Genomic DNA, 17,525 nt, shown 5'->3' with positions numbered 1-17,525 from the left:
TGACGCACATACTGCAGCAGCATGGGAGTAATTACAGCCCATAAAAGTAGTGTATATGAGAAGCTGGCTGCTGTAGAGTGACCGTTACCAATAGCCAATCTGTCTTGTGGCACACTTTGTTGGTGAGTCTGTAAATTGGCTGTTTGGGCTGATCATGTGCAGAACTTGGTGGAAGAGAATGAGGGAGAAGCAGCCTAGGAGAATGGTTTTTGAGAATGTTTGATGTGCCACTTGACTGCCATCTCTATGAATGCACAGGGAATGTTTAGAAGAATAAAAGGTACATGTACCTCACATTTTTTTCTGCAATTAATTTAAATCTTGAAACAACAACAAAAAAGAAAATTTAGTATTTACATTTTTTTAAAAAAACCAACAACAACCAGTTAATAGAGACGAGCCAAAATAATAATAATAATAATAATAATTTATTATTTATACCCCGCCCATCTGGCTGGGCCTCCCCAGCCACTCTGGGCGGCTTCCATAAAAACCAAAAATACAATAAAATATCACATGTTAAAAACTTCCCTGAACAGGGCTGCCTTAAGATGTCTCTTGAATGTCAGGTAGTTATTTATCACTTTGACATCTGCTGGAAGGGCGTTCCACAGGGTGGGCGCCACTACCGAGAAGGCCCTCTGCCTGGTTCCCTGTAGCTTTGCTTCTCGCAATGAGGGAACCGCCAGAAGGCCCTCGGCGCTGGACCTCAGCGTCCGGGCAGAATGATGGGGGTGGAGACGCTCCTTCAGGTATACTGGACCGAGGCCGTTTAGGGCTTTAAAGGTCAGCACCAACACTTTGAATTGTGCTCGGAAACGTACTGGGAGCCAATGCAAGTCTTTCAAGACCGGTGTTATATGGTCTCTAAAGCCCTTCACATAACTTTTTCCCCTTGAAAGCAGGGGCTCCAGAAGGAAATGCTTCATGAAACTACTCCCTCATCTGGGGGCATGGGTTGCCTCAGCACTAATAACTGGCATAAGCTTCCCTTCAGTTATACAGTTGTGTTGAGTATGCAGTAGCAAACAAGAGGAAGCATTGGTCAAACCGCGGGTTGCACATAACAGGGCCAGATGCCAAGAGCCTTAGGAAAAGGCAGCGAGGGGAGGCGATTAGCATGCTTGCTTTTCTATATAAAACTGACCTTTTTGAGGAAGTCTTGGTCTTGGCCTCTGTAGCATATGAGTACGTGCAAGAGAACCTCACTTCTCCAACTCTTAAAATGGCAGAACTGCCACCAATACCAGTGTTGGCAAAAAAAAAAAAAAAATGGGGAGGGGAAATTGAGGGAAGAAAAAATATAATTTTCAAAAAGGCTTGCCACTTGGAAAACTCTATTTGGGAGGAAATTATAATTGTATCCAAATAGCTAGTGCTGGCAACAGAGATAATTTAAAGATGTGATTGTAAGAGTATAAAAAAGAGCCCTGCTGCATCAACCAAAGACCCATCTAGTCTCTTCTTCTTTGGCGATCACTCGTAGCCAAGTAAGATTGTCTTCCATAAACACGGTTTTAACAGTGAGTCCATGAGTCACTGTGGAGGCCAGTTCTAGATCTGCACGTCCTTCCAGAGTGGGGACATTGGTTTCCAGGCAGGGGTTGATCACGGTGAGGGTTTGCCAAGCGTGCCTTCCTCTTAGCTCGTTTCTCCCTTTCGTCCTGAGTTTGAGCATGACACCTTTGGTAAAGGCTGTTCTCCAATTGGAGCACTCGCAGGCCAGTGTTTCTCAGTTGTTGGTGTTTATACTACATTTTTTAAAAATTGTCTTGAGAGAGTCTTTAAAACTGTTTTGTTGACCACCAACATTACACTTTCCATTTTTAAGTTTGGAATAGAGTAGTTGCTTTGGCAGACGATTATCAGGCATCTGCACAAACTCATCAAAAAAATCTGGGAGAGAGAGGAGATCCCAGCAGACTTTAGGGATGCCAAAATTATCCATCTCTTAAAACAAAAGGTGACAGAACCGAATGCAGAAACTATCGAGGCACCTCTCTATTACCTGCAGCCGGCAAAATTCTTGCAAGGATCTTAGCAAACCATCTCTCAACAATATCCAAGGCGACCCTTCCTGAATCCCAAAATGGTTTTAGACCTTCTAGGGGAACAGTGGACATGATTTTTTCCACTGGACAGCTTTTTTAAAAATGCAGAGAGCAAAACCAACCCCTGTATGTGGCATTTATTGATCTGACTAAGGCCTTCGACACTAAATCTAGTCTAGCCTCCTGTTCTCCCCATGGCCAACCCAGATGCCAAGGGGAATTGCTTTTAAAGCTGTCCAAGTTGGTAACTATCCTGTGGTAATGAACACCACCATTTTCAATCCCCGACATGGAATTCACCTTCACAGCTGCTTTGCACTGGGTAGACATCACGTGTATATTTTCATTATACAATTTGAGTTGTACAATAGCAACATTACAAATTAAAAAACTAGAACACATATCCATCAGTGAATTTGTGCACAATCCAAGAGTGCCAGGCTTTGCATCTACAGCCAGCAAGAAAGCCCAGAGCTTTTGAACTACTCTGCAGATTACTAACTTCCTAACTTATTAATTTACTAACTTAATGCTTACTTTGAGCTAGGGCTGAGCCTCAGATCTTATTTTAGATGCCTGGACTCATCCCTGGAACATGTGAACTAGTAAAATGCCTCTGGGTGTCTGTAGGGTACCTTTCCCTCACCATGAGGTGATCACAGCCAGCAACCACACACCTGGAATTTGGCAGCATGGAATCCAGGTGAATGGCTTCCAGGCAGGATTCAGCATTGGTACCTCTCAGTTCTTAAATTGAGCCTCTGGGCATATTGGCCTGTCAATGATAACAAAAGGGATCACGCAGCTGTAGCAAGAATTCCAGAAAAAAACACCAAGATGATAGCTCCATGGAAAGAAACTTATGCCACATTTTAAGGATAACTTTCTCAGAAATATAACTCAAAACAGCCAAAGAGTTTCATTGATAAGTCCATTTAATTCAAGGTAATTGGAATCTGGTTTCTCTGAAGGCCGTTCAAAAATTACAGCTAGAGCAATCTCAGAGTGGGCCGTTTCTTAGCTTGACAGCCACTGTAGTCCATGGTTCGAGTGCTGGACTTGGAAGGCAAAATTCAACTGTTTTGATTGACTAGATGGAAGAAGTTAATATCCAGTTCTCTAAATTGTCTTGAAAGTCAGGTGTCAAATGCTGATGCTTACTACATATCTGCTGTCAACAACATTGATTGCCGCATGCCCAACACTGTCAAGTGGATTGTCAAATGTTGAGTGCAAAATAATAGCTTTGCTTAGAGACTAAGCTTTGCTTTGCTTTTCTGTTTTGTGCATCTATTGTATAACACAGGAAGCTGCCTTATACTAAGTGAAACCATTGATCCATCTAACTCAACATTGTCTCCACTGACTGACTTTAGCTCTCCAAGGTTTCAGACATGGAATTTAACCAACCCTACCTAGAGATGCCAGGGATTGAAATTGGGACCTTCTGGGATCTTCTTCACATGCTCTGCTACTGAGGTATACCCTCATATACAAAAATTACATGCTCAAGTGGACATACGATGTTTATGAAGCTATTGAGAAAGAGTATCACCTGAGGAAGAAAAACATTTGAAGTGCTTTGAGAAATCTGGGATATGTAGAAATCAGTTATTTAACAAATCAGGAGGGAAAGGTTTTTTGCCCTTTTTTCAGTGTTGTGCTATGTGGTATATGATTCACCTTCTCATTACATCTGGCATCATAAAGTAATGACTGCTGTTTCATGTCAGATGGCAAATACTGCCTGCTGCTGCAAAATTTTGCAAAGTCAAATGCTGATGCTGAAGAGCAAATACTTGCCATGCACTCATAGTTGGAGAATAGTAACCATCAAAATTCAAAGGTAAATCTGAGGGGATTTATTTGTTTATTTATTTATTTATTATTATTATTATTATTATTATTATTATTATTATTTGCAAATTCGCTTCAACTCTCCCCCCCCCCCAAAAAAAATTTGGTGTTAGTTTGTGGACTGTGTGGGCTTATCCTGCACTCTTTCCAGGCACAGTCCACAGTCTTTAACAATCCATGTTCGTGAACCCCCCCCCCCCCATTTTTTTCTCTGGAGCTTTCCCTGCGAAAACCCACTCAATCAGAGCAAACAGCAACCTGCAGAAAACTTGAATTGATGTTTGGTCCAATTGAGCGCTAAAGAGTATGTTTTCACAGGGAAAATTCCATAAGGGAAAAAAGGTGCGCGGACACTAATCTTTAAAGTCTGTGGACTGTGCCTGGAAAGAGTGAGGGAAAAGGTAAGTATGAAACACACATACCTGACCCCATACGAAACCTGAAATGGGATCAGTATCAACATGCTGGAAATTGTGCCAGTTTGAAGAAGGGAAAATACCACTGCTTCAGTTTTACCACACCACTAACGTGTGGAGGTTTTTTTCAGGGGGAGGCAGTATCCTGCAAATCCATCATATCCTTATTATTTTTCTTCCCATTGCTTAGCTTTTCTTGGTGGAAAAATGTCAGGTGATTACATGGTGAGACATATAGAACAAGCAAATCTTTACGGGATCACATCTAGCTGTTTACAGGCTTTGTTCTGGAAGGTTTTTGGCTGCTCAAGTGTTTACATCAGACACAGATATTCAGAACACAAACAAACAGGACTAAACTTAAAAAACCAGATTTTATGGCTTGCCATCTGATTGCCTCAGACCTCTGCCCTGACATCAGACTCTGTGATGTGGCAGCTGACACACACACAGAATTCAGCCACGCCACAACTCTTATTTGACTGCCATGGAGTTTTACCAAGGCTTGGACTGGCCCCAGTAAACCTGATCTCTTAATGGTGATGGAGACAATAAATGTACTTTTACTCTTGCCAGATTGACAAGAAGGTGTTTCAGCAATCAATGAATTTGCCTTTTAAAAGTGATTTTAATAGACTTTTCAAAAATAGCTCGCTATTGGAAAAGTGACAGCCTATTTCTCCTGAACATTTCTTAACTAAATGTGAGGACTTTTCAAAAAAGGGAATGTACGTCAATAGCAACTGAAAGCTCATTGGAACTAAGCCCCTGGAAACACAGTTTCTACTGTACATTGGAATGTGTGCAGTGCATGGAAAATGCTACACTCAACCCCCTGCTAACATACCTCAAACGCTGGCAGCCCATATGTTAGCCACCCGGTGAGAAATGAAATGTTAGCAATCTCCAAGAATGGGCATATTTGAGTGTGTAGACTGTAGCTGTATGTACATCCCAGACTATTTATTCTGTGAAAATAGCAACCCTGTCATGCTCCAAACCAGCCTGAAGGGAAACATCTGGAATTGAAGTCTGATTGTGGCAGAAAAAACAAGAAGAGATTAAAGGCAAATGTGAGTTTCTGTACCCTTCAGGTAGAACATACTATTCTATCTTAAATATACCATAGTTTGTTTCAAGAATCGCTAAGCCCTCTACCAGATGTATACCGCTGAATCATTGTGCTGCTGGAGAAGCGCAACCACCTTTGGACTGAAATGCAACTGTTCTGAGCTCTTTGCAATCTTTTGCCATTGCACTGAAAGAGAAACAATTACAATATTTTGTCAAACTGAAATAAGAAGAAGAATCATTTGTTACTGCTGAATATAAATTTATTTGCTTCTAAACTTCAGTTCATGCCCTACACCATGGGTAGCAAATACACTGCCCTCTATATGTTTTGGACTACAATTCAGCCCCAAATAGCACAATCGATGGGTGTTGTAGCCCACAACATCTGGAGGGCACCATGTTGGCTACCCCTGCTGAATATCCCTCAATGGGACAGTAGGGCCACTTTAGTCTTCTGTATTTCTATAGTGGCTCTGTCCAAGTGCTCTTTAAACTTGCATGAATTTCCCCCCTCAGCAACAGTTGCCATTAAGTGGTGCATGAAGCATACATTCTGAGCTAATTTGAAATAGAGACAATCCTGCTTTATTCATTATGTTTGCATCTAAAGAATATACAAACCAGAAAAAATGTAACTCTTCTGACTTCCTCTACCAGCAATGTTTTACCAAGAGCAGATTTTTCTATTATTTCTGTTTAGTCTTCAAAATCCATACTCGATGAAATCCATGGCAGTATTCAAGTGGTTTTTGCATGGCAAGTATGTTATGTTAGGTTTCCCTCTTGAATAACCTCAGTTAAAGTAGATCAGAACCCCAGAAGAGATTTTCATTTCATTCTTGTGTTCCTTTTAGGGCTTAATTTTTGTAACAGTTCTTCAAATCATGTGGGTCTTACACCTGACAGTTTCTACTTTGGAACATAAATTAAAAGCTTTCAGACCAGTGACACTGATCCAATGCAAATTCTAAGGTAGTGTGGGGTAAATGGAAGTGTCCATAGGCACTCTTGACTCCTGGAAATTTCCCTCACCACAGTTCATATCTTTGATCCCTCATGCGTTCAATGCTATACCTTGGCATTTCTTTACCTCTCAGTTTACACCAATAACATTATCAGCTTTGTTGATTATGCTTCATGTGATTCTATGAACCTTCCCATCATATCAAGATCAGATTCTTGTCTTCACAGTGTGCAAAAGTGTTTTCCAACTTCTGATAAAAGCAAAATGATTATTAGGAACCAGCAATAGCAATGCAAAATGCACAAAGTCCCTTTGTTTCCTTGGAGTTAGTTTTCTTCTCAGGAATTCCAGAGTTAAATGTTCAAAATATGATTCATATGCTTCCCCTCCCCTCAGGAGAAAAAGGGATCTGCTAGACATATGTTTTGAGAGAAGCAGGGGGAGAGATGACGTGAGTCAGGAGCCTGGAAGGAATATTTGGAGGAGTGTTCTGTAGCCCTGATTTTCTGTAAAATTTACTGCCTTTGCTTATTGCACAGACCATTTTTTCCTGGAATATTGCTAGCTTTTGCCATTCTATTTTTTATATATTTTTTTAGAACCCAAGCAGTAAACAAGAATTTTGAAGGGGAAAGAAGCCAAGAAAAAGTCAGGCCTATTAGTCACACAGCTGCACTTCCTGTCACAAACGACCCCTGTTGAGTAATCAGTCCAAATATGCCTATTTTCTGTTTTATTTTTATTCTGTTTGAAATCTGCTAAAATCTCAGCTTTGGAAGACAGAATAAAAGAATCCAGTTCACAGAAACACGGATAAGAGCAGATTAGTTGCCGGCTAATTCATTTTCCAAGTACCATTTCCAAAGTTACTTCTATACAGCCTAGGAGTGCTCCCATATCTCACTTTTCAATATGCAATGTAGGGCAGATTAGCTCACCAAGGTTCTAGAAAGGTCTGAGCAGACTCCCATGTTTTCCTCAGAGGCAGAATCTGCCTCAAGCCTCCCAGTATTTCAGTTGTTTAGAGCAGAGACCTAAGAGGAAGGGATTCCATTTTCAGCTGTAGTTACTCTTTAAGACTCATTGGTCCTTAAGGCATCAGAAGCTCTGTGAGGATACCAGGAGGAATAAGTCTGTGTACTGATTGCAAGTCCCTCTCTCCCCTCACACTGGCAAACCCAAGACAGTAGGGGTGTGGCAGACAGAAGCATTAGAAAGGGTGAACCTAACTAGCATGCAGATTCACATCTCCATCCTTCTGTCAACCATAGGAAATGGGGTTTTCATCTCACTCCTACTTAGTCTGAGTCCCAAACCAGGTGCTGTGGACACAGGCAATACCCAGAACTCTTTGAGGAGAAGAATGTGCTTTGAATGTGTTTTGAGGGTGTGTAGACAACCAAAGTCTCTTAACATGTTGACACACTCACAATCCCAGTTCTCAGGTGGTTTTCAGGAGCATCAACTCTACCTAAATAGTGTCCGTAGTTCTCTCCTGAGGGCCCATCCATATTTATATTTGTTCTGCATTTCTGGGCACAGGACCAGGCTTTCCAGGTCTGTGTCTGACAGCGTTGTCCCCCACCCCTGGCGGTGCTGTTTGCCGCTGAATTGGAGCAAACAACAATCTGCGGAAAACCCAAATTGCTGCTTGCTCTGATTCAACAATAAAATCGGGTTTCCCTGGGGAAAGCAATGGGGAGTACTAGGACTGGGAAAGCATGGACCTGTGCCTAGAAAGTGCAGGGCAAAAGGTACATATGGATGAGCCATGACTTGGGGACCGTTTGAGGTAGCAACTGAGCATGTGAAGAGTGGGGTCTAGACTATGGTTACCAGACATCAATGTTTCCCGGGGACAGACTCCGGATTTACAAATCCATCCCCGGATTTCATTCAATGTCCCTGGATTTATATTTTAAGTGTTATAGGTTTATTAGTAGGGAATGAATGTTGCGTGATTGGTTCAACGGCACAAGACACATCATATGGGGACTTCCGGTGAGGCAAAATGGCGGGCGCCACAGCAATGAGCAGCTCCTGAAGCCAGCCAGAGCCAACTGCGCTACCAGGTTGGCTCCGGGCTGCTGAGACTGCTGCTGCCACCGCCACTGCGGAGGGGGAACCAGGGACGCCCGGTGCGTCAACTGGGGGAACTGCTGACCCCCCCCCGACCCAAATCGAGCCAGAAGCAAGAGTGCCTGGCCAACTGCCCAGCGGTGCTCTGGGACCAGGAAAACCCCAGAGCCAACGCAGGGAGAAGGTGGAGAGAATAAGGAGAAGGAAGAGAGAGAAAGAGGAAGGAGAAGAAAGAGGGGAGTCCCAGTTTTGCCACGCCGCTGCTGCTGCCGCCACTGAGGAGAGTTAGGAGAGCACTGGGAAGGCAAGGATACGTGGCCGAGCCCAGGCCCGACCTGAGCCTTGTCCATGGCTGCTAGCGCTCCAAGATTGCAGGCCGGGGCCCAGAGGAAGGCCACACGACAGAGGAGACCACAGAAGAGAAGATATGACTTCTTAATTATATATATATATATATATATATATATATATATATATATATATATATATAAAAAACTTTTTTTTTCTCTTTTCAAAAAGAAAAAAGTGTCCCCGGATTCTTTGAAAAAAATCTGGTAACCTTAGTCCAGACCAGTAGCACAAACTAAAGCTGCTGTTCTAAACACTAGTTACTAAGAAATAACTCCCATTGAATACAGTGGGACCTACTTCAAAGTTAACAAGCAATAGAATTGTGCTCATTAAGCTACTCTCACACATCAATTGTGCTCCATAGCATAGTAGCCAATGTAAGTGAATGCCTCTTTCTTCTCCACTAAGTGCTGTGCATTATGACACAAATTAGTGGCTCTCTTAAACTGCAGTTTTGTGACTTTTTGTGTGTCCTGTTTTAGGCATGTCTAAATTATAGGTGATTATGCTTATTTCCTAACCTACTAACATTTTTTTTTTAATGTAGTGATTGATTCATTTCTTATACCTGGTAGGCAAGGGAACAACTTTTGCTTGCAAGAATTATGTGCCATTGCTATTGTTGCTGAGCTGCATACTTTAGAGTGCATACAAATAAGCAGAGTAGTGGGGGGTTTTGAGTGGTGGGGTTTTTGTTTGTTTGTCGTTTGCTGTGGATTTCTGCATGAACAGTCCATACCTCATCTGGTACTCTATCCCTGTTTGCACTCTACTTCCTGGTATTTTTGCAAAAGGAACAAGCTTTTGAAGGATTGGCCTTCAAATATGATCTGGACAAGATCATATTGTTCCTTCTCTTGGGCATTTGTCTTTACCTCCCCCTTCACTGTAACTAGCTAATTTATATCATTGTACCCCATCACCTAGAAATTGTTTTTTTGCTATTGTGTGCAGAGCCGTAGCCAGGTGATATTTGCCCCGGCAGAACCGTCCAGATTGCGCCCCCTAGCCACGGACAGATTAGCTCTTCTTTCCGCCTCTTCTCAAACCCACTCCCACCCACCCATTCAATTCCTCATGCAGTTCACCTTGTAATGAATTCTTTCACAGAAAATCCAATATTTAATTTATTATTTCTTAATAAAAGGTTTCAGCAAAGAAAATGACATTTTGATGTGAGTTGACAGGGTTTTTTTTAAAGTAATTCAGTTGTAAAAACAATACACAGATAGGCCTAAATGAAATGTACAAACAATATCATACTGAATTGTTCCATGATAATAACTTTACATTATAATACTATATGATGTAAAATGGCATTACTTTTGCAATATCTGTGTTTATTTGGTTAATATAAAGTAAGAAGACTATTATGATTCACAAATCACAAGTTACAAGTTACAACTTCTTATTCACAAGAGTTGTTATTTGAAAAAAAAAAATTAAAAGTCAAGTTAGGCCAACTCTGGCTTTAAGTAGCAATCTCCTCAATGAAGTCTAATGTGATTATAACTTTATTTTTCTCCCTTTAATCGAAGAAAACTCAGTAATAATTTCATCAAAGTCTATTTTTTATGTTAGTTCATACTCGATGGACAAGATTGCTAGATTTGTTAGTCTGGTTTCACTCATACTTGATCTTAGGTTGTTTTTTATGAGTTTTAATTTATTGAAACTACATTCACAAGATGCATAGTGAGAAATGTTCTCAGTGCTATTTAGATATTGAGATAAACATCTCTTAACCCATACTTGGTTATACATTTCAACATATCTAAATGGGAAGTCGCGCCAATGTTTTCAAGTAGCTCTGCCGCTTGAAACTGGCATAGTATTGATGTTACGGTATATTCTCTGAACGCCTAGACCCCGTTTGTCCTTTCAGAAAAGTCCCATTTCACAATTTACATTATTACACTCGCCAAATTTTACACTTGATGATCCCAATTCAGCAAAAGCCCATTGCAGCCCACATCCCATTGAAATGAATGGGACAATTTAATTCACCACTAACAAATCCATTGACTTCAATGGTGCCCAGGTGTTATCATTTCTCTCCTGATCAGGGCTTGGAGTCTGACACAACCTCTTCATTTGCATGACTATTTAGCCCAAGCCAATGCATGCTTTTACTCAGAAGGAAGCTGACCTGTTCAAATGAGGTTCAGTTCCATGAAAGCAGGAAAGTGTCTTGGTGGCTTCTCGCTTCTGCAAAGCAGCGCCCTCTGACTCGCCTCGTTGGCGCCTTCGTAGCCTGCGCTGCGACAGAGGAGGAGGCCCCCGGCATGCAAAGGAGGGCAGCGCTCCTCCTCCTGGGGGGCGGGGGATAAAAGCCCCCCCAATCCCCCTTTCTACTCAACAAGGGGCCTGTCCTGGTCTTTTGGGGAGGGGACAGGCAGAGAGGAAGCCAAGCAAAGAGAGGGTTCAAAGCGAAAGGCGACACCCCCAATGGAACTCCTGCTGCAGCTGGCTGGCCTCTCCAAAACGCTACGCTTTGGTTAGGTCTGCTGTGTGCATGCACGCATGGAGATTTCCATATAGGCGCATGGTACATAGGCTCCGGCGATCAAGAGGATGAAGCAGACATATTTATGGGCATTTTTTAGCAGATTTTTAGCAGATTTATGGGCATTTTTTAGCAGATTTTGGGCAGGGCTCCAACTCGCCACCCCCAGCTACAGCCCTGATTGTGTGGCATTTTCATCAGAAGCTAATCCTGGCTACGTTAAACAAGTGTAATGATAGAGATAGTGCTGAGACAATATGGGGCAATGGTGAAATTAAATGAGTGCTGCTCACTCAGATTTGTACTTCAGATTACCTTCCATAGCAGCTTGATGATTTTATCCTCAAGGTCAGTACAAATATGCTTTACAGCACTTGACACTTCTTGCAAATCTGCCATAAAAGTGATTACATACAACAAAATGAAATGGAGTACAGGTAGCAACCATTTTGCATGGGGGTTCCACTCCTGGCCCCCCCACGCTTTGGCAGAGCACGCATAAGCCCGCTCTGCCCTGTTACGTCCCCCATTCTGCCCTCTTCTGGATCCAAAAGGACTTGCACGTCAGCAGTCATATCAATTGGACGCATGCAAAATGGTCGCCACCTGTAATACAACAAGCTTTCCCCTTTCATAGCTAGTTCTTTGAGGAGGAAAGAATCATCTGTAGCTAGAGTCATTCCAGTAGTGGGAAGAAAAATGTTCATAGCTCTGAGAAAAGAACGCCTAAGTGGCTCCACCACCACCCCCACCTTATTTTTAAAAAGGAAAAAAGAATGCCACATGGCTCAACAACCACAACATCAGCAATGGCAAACCCCCTATTACTGTCGAGTCATAATCCAGGTGGCCAGGCCACCTATGAAGCATGATTATGAGCCCATTTCGGAACATAGGTTAGACACTGACTTCTATACCCCTTGCTGTGTTGCCCAGCTGGGTGACAGTGGAAGAAAATGCCCTGTTTGGGTGGCTGTGTAAATAACAGGCGAGTCATTGCTGTTTACTCTCCATAATAACAGGGCCCAACATATTTCATGAGTTTGGATGTTTACATTTGTATGTAAATTAGTGGTGATAGCATGCGATTACCTTAATTTGCGCATATTCTTCAAGTCTGACATATAATGGTTCCAAACCACAGTATACAAGCAAATGCAAATTACAGCTTTGACAATGAGTGAAGTTCTGTAAGTGCAAGTCAGGTTTATACACAGTCACACTGAAGTAGGTTTGAACATTGTTTACATGTATTGAGCACTGTGATTTTAGTCTTCAGACACATACATGTGTAAATGGTTCTAACAGATGAGTTCCATGTCCCTTGAGCTGAAACCTCTCTGAGTTATGCTACTATATACTCTGCTGGTAAATCCCATCAAAGCTGATTTTGCTCATTTTTGTTCATCCCCTTTTTGCAGTTTTGGAATATGAGCCCTTTGGCACAACTTTCTTTTACAAGGTAAATTTCTTTTTTTGTAGAACACCTATAGAAATGAGTAGAAGAATGTCGCATAGAAACTAGTAAGAGGTGACTATCATGAACACCATAATATGTGCTTCGTAGCCTGAAGACAATAGTTATAAAGGTGGAGAGAAGAACAACTGCCAAAAACTAGGTGCCAATACTACCCTGTAATTCTGATACAACTCAGAACAGAATGAACAAAACATTCAAGCCACCAAGGTTTTTATTACCTTTTAAAACTTTCTGTTACCTACATCCATTAAGCGGTAAAGGAACTGGAGATGAGAGGTTTTCGATTCTTGTAGGGGCTCCTTCATGCCTTGAGTCATTTGCCAACATTCCTGCACTCCAACACTAAGGATGCATCTGCACAAGACTTTCCCCTGCTTCTGTTTGCTGCTACAGGAGGCGTATTTCCCTGAAAACAGAAAAGGTTCGTTGTGACTTTTATGAGAAATGTTGTACCTTGATTGGTGCTGCTGATGTAGCCGGTGCTGGTTTTGCAATTTCCCCCTTCTGTGACCCAAATGGGTGGAGCAGCACTATGTACCTGATTCTGGGTGCATGCGGTTGTTTGATTTGAACAGATCTGACAGCACAGGGATCACGTCTTTCTGTCTTGCACCCATCTGACTCTTTGTACTAAGAAGGCAAAGATTAGGTCATCAGCCTTAAGCACTTTTGCATTCTTTCTCTCAGAGCTCACTTTTACTAAAATGTTGCAATGACTCCACAGCCTCTGAGGCCTTGCCCTCCTTTCTCACCTGTCCCACATCACCACAGATTTCCTTTCCCTGAGCTGGTTCTCATGTCAGCCAAATGGTGGTTTACTGGGACTACACAAGCATGCAGGCTCCCAGAGAGCTGAGAGTTTAAACATGAGTCCCAGTTTCAGTACAAGTAAAAAAAGAGACAAATAAACAAATCAGCTATAGGGGCCTCTATGGGAACCCACACATTTGAGTAGGCCTGGTAAGCAGGGAACGAGGAATATTTGACCCTGCATATGTTGCTGAACTACAACTCCCATCAGCGCCAGCCAGCATAGCCCATGGCCAAGAATGATGGAAATTGTAGTTCAGCAACCTCTGGAGGGCCAAAGGTTCTGCACACCTGTTGTAAGCCATATTTTGACTTGCCATGATGTGCAAACCAGGCCATAGTCAACTTGCAGTTTGCTAGCCCCATCCCCATGCCTTCTGTTGCAAGATCACATTCATTCACCCAAGCTTCACTTTGTGATATGGCAGCAAGCATTACACAAGGCCATAGTTACCCCAGCCCCACACAAAACCATGCTTTCCTGTGTCACTTTCTCTGATGGCCCATTCTTCTTTTAAGCGCCTTTCTTTTTGGATTCAGCAGCAGTCCTCAAAATCATACTTCTGAAAGGGTTAATGCCACTGCAGTCAAAATAAGGAGGCGGAACACAATTTTTGAGTCTTAATAAAACACAGGTGTTTTTACTGCAGAACTAAAAAAAAAATTGCAGCAAGCAAGTATTAACAAGAGCAGAATGCTGTGGAAAAATGTGCTATTGAATAATGAGAAAGCAGTTTGGAAAAGCAGCAGCGGGCTGTGCTAGGGGTTTATGAGGAATGCAGCAGTCGCCGGCTGAGGTTTACCTTAAAGTTCACCGGAGGGTGGGGGGGACACATAAATCTTGCATGAACTGTTCCTCTGACAACATGAATTTACCCTCCAGTGTATTACACCAGGGATTAACTCTTGACATTCTTCTCACTGTGTGCATGTCCTCTCTTTTTTCTCTTTTGCTTGCTGTTTGTTTTTGTTCCATTTCCCCCCTCTTATTTAAGACACAGATTATTTTTCCAACCTTTGCATGTGGTAAAAACATAAGAGAAATGCACACATGCATATTTAAGCAGATGATTTAAGAGCTCAAGTTCCCAAGGGTGGAACTATCAGCATAGAAATACATCCTTATTCCTCTGTCAGTGTAATCAACCTTCCCTGAAACAAAAAAAAACTTAATAAGATATAAAAATTCAAAACTTTCTCATCCCTCCCAAGCAAAATATAATAGACCCAGACTGCACGTAATGTGCGGGTTGCAGGAGAGGAGATTGCAGCTGCTGCCTTCCTCCCCAGGTTCTCCTGCTGCTCAGCGCTGAGCCATGGTTTGGCTTGATCAGCAGGAGGTCCAAACCCAGGTTCAAGCTGTAGACCAAGAACAAGCCTTTGTTCTCTAATGGAAGGGGAAAGGCTAGGAGAGCCTACTTATGCCCTTCCTTGTGCAACTGCTGCAAAACTGCCCTGTAGGGTTGGCCAGCTGCCTCCGGCCAGCTACTCACTGCCACAACCACTCCCTTTCACACTTATAGCTCACAGATGAGACAGAACTGTAAAATACTAAAACCCAGGCTCCCAAGACAATGCACTCTGTGTTTCCTAGCCAGATTCCTCTCAGTTTCCTCAGGACAACAGGGCTGGCATCCAGCTGCCTCTCCCACCCTAGGATTCCACGCAGCCTGCTCTTTTCTCAATGAAACCTCCTTTTTTGCCCTAGCGGCATATGCCCAGTGGCCAGGTATGTGGGATATTATTGTAGTGTTTTGCAAAACCACACTTCAGCACCCAACAGCCAAATTATATGAATTTTTATTAAGAATAAAAAGGAGAAATCAGATTAAAAACAAACTGATCTCTGTAGCTCACTCCTTATGCTGACCTGGTTACTTAGAATCACAGAATTGTAGAGTTGGAAAGGACCCCAAGGACCATCTAATCCAGGGGACCTCAAACTTTTTAAACAGGGCCGTTTCACTGTCCCTCGGGCACTGTTGGGGGCTGGACAGGAAGTTTTGGAGAGTGGGCTGGCACGCTTGTGGGAGCTGGGCACCTCGGAAGCCGGGAGCCTGCAGGAGCTGGCCAAGTGTGGCGCGCACTGCCCAGTGCACCTCTTCAAGGAACACGGAGATGGAGACAAGGACAAGCTGGTGCCTCACTGCAGATGCCGCCCCATGCAAGTGTTTCCACCCCTTCATCCTCCTGCTCCCCGGAGGTGAAGGCCGCCGCCTGGGCCACTTTGCCGCTGGCCTCATCGTCCTCCACTGTCATTTCAGCCACCAATGGGAGCCCCACAGCGGCCCCAAGCCCTAGCCCAGACCGGCTGTCCTCCAGGAACGCCGCTGCTGCCCCTCACGGGGATGCAGAGCAGCAGCAACCACAGGAGCACCAGGGCCGAGTGGCGGTGTCTCTGCCAATCAAATGCTGTGCCTGGTTTACCTCAGCATGGCACGGTGTTTGATTGGCAGAGATGTCCCCGCACCGCACTGAGATAAACCAGGTACAGCGTTTTATTGGCAGAGATGCAGCCACTCGGCCTCTTCCGTCGCCATCGTCTGGAGTCTCGGCTTCGCGGCAGGTTCTTAAATGGCCAGGCAGGCCGGATTTAGAACCCTAGCGGGCCTGATCCGGCCTGGGAGCTGTAGTTTGCCAACCCCTGATCTAGTCCAACCCCATGCAATGCAGGAATCTCAACTACATCATCATGACAGATGGCCATCCAACAGACTGCTTCCCTTGCATAATTCCACAACCCACCCATATCCCCCATGAAAACAGAGTCAATCTTGCATCCCTCTGGTATAAAGCTCTGCCTTTATTGTGCTATAGTCATGCATTTGGCAATATCCTGCCCTACGCTAGCTTATGGAATAGTTGTGTTAGTTTAATATAACAGTTTCCTTTTTAAAAATGTGTTTATTCTCACAATGGGTTGGTTGTGTTAATTATATAAAAGTTGCAACTGAAACACATTCAGCAATGTCTGCTGCCCATATAGACAGATTTGAGGGAGATATGTGAGTACAGTAGCATTAAAAAAAAATATCTCTGCCTCCCTGCAAATTTCACTAAAGTACAAAATAGAGCAGTGATTTCCCAGGAACTGGAAGTGAAAGGAGGAACTGTTGGAGTGTTTGTTTCTGGTTAAACTGAATGTGATGTGGAAGTATTTTTCCTAGCCTAAAAGCAGTGGCAGGGGAGGGAGCTGACTGAGGCTGCAGCACAGAATCTTTCCTCTGTGCTGTTCCTCCAAAGTCATTCTCTCTTCCCAGGTGGGGGACCAGTTAGAATGGCCCACTCCCAAGAGACTGGTGGAACCTGATAGATTCCTGACTGCTCTGACAGGCTTTCCAGTGGATAGAGCCGGTGATTAGAAGATCCAAACAGGGATCTCCCACTTCATGTCTAGTTTGGCCTTCCTTTCATGCAGTTCAGAATATTCTGTTTATTTAACCATATAAAAGAGAGTGTTTCAGCTGTGTGGAAAATCAACATGCTCCGCAGTACAGAGTAAAAGAACTTTAGAGGAGCAAGTACTGCAGGCTCGTCTCCAGGAGCCTGCACATCCTTGTGGTCTCGGTATACCATCGTTTGGCTTGCACACCATGCGAACCAGGCTGAAAATGGGTGGTGCAAACCACAGCTTTGCAATATTGCTGAGACTGCAGTGGAAAGAAATTAATAATGATTCCTCCTAGCATTCTAATACCTTTGGATGCAAATAAAGGATAAGCCTTGCCAAGCAATATTTATATTACGTAAGGACACTACAATATAGGATACAGAAGCAACTGTGAAATTTATCAGCATGCCAATCTACTCATCAAAGTGATAATAATCAATGTTTCAAGGCTGGAAGATGAGCAATAACTGCAGGTCAGCAACAGGACTTGAGTCTACAGCAGTGTAATAACTAAAATAAAAATCAGTACAACTGTATTGATTCACA

The 17,525-nt window shown here is 43.1% G+C and overlaps 1 protein-coding gene and 1 long non-coding RNA gene across 6 annotated transcripts in view; one reads left to right on the top strand and one right to left on the bottom strand.

Moving 5' to 3' along the window:
• Nucleotides 1–17,525, top strand: part of RAD51B (RAD51 paralog B) — a 296,131-nt gene that overhangs the window by 263,452 nt on the left and 15,154 nt on the right. The gene's annotated exons all lie outside the window — the stretch shown is intronic.
• On the bottom strand, nt 9,907–16,941 carry LOC144327560 (uncharacterized). Its single transcript, XR_013392709.1, has 2 exons — nt 13,317–16,941; nt 9,907–13,184 (listed from the first exon to the last, which is right to left on the bottom strand). It is a non-coding gene; the product is annotated as an uncharacterized LOC144327560 (long non-coding RNA).

The sequence above is a fragment of the Podarcis muralis genome, chromosome 1, assembly GCF_964188315.1.
Source record: "Podarcis muralis chromosome 1, rPodMur119.hap1.1, whole genome shotgun sequence".
Classification (NCBI taxonomy): Eukaryota; Metazoa; Chordata; class Lepidosauria; order Squamata; family Lacertidae; genus Podarcis; species Podarcis muralis.
Note: the sequence above shows the minus strand (reverse complement) of the source record. Positions and strands in the feature narration are given on the sequence as shown.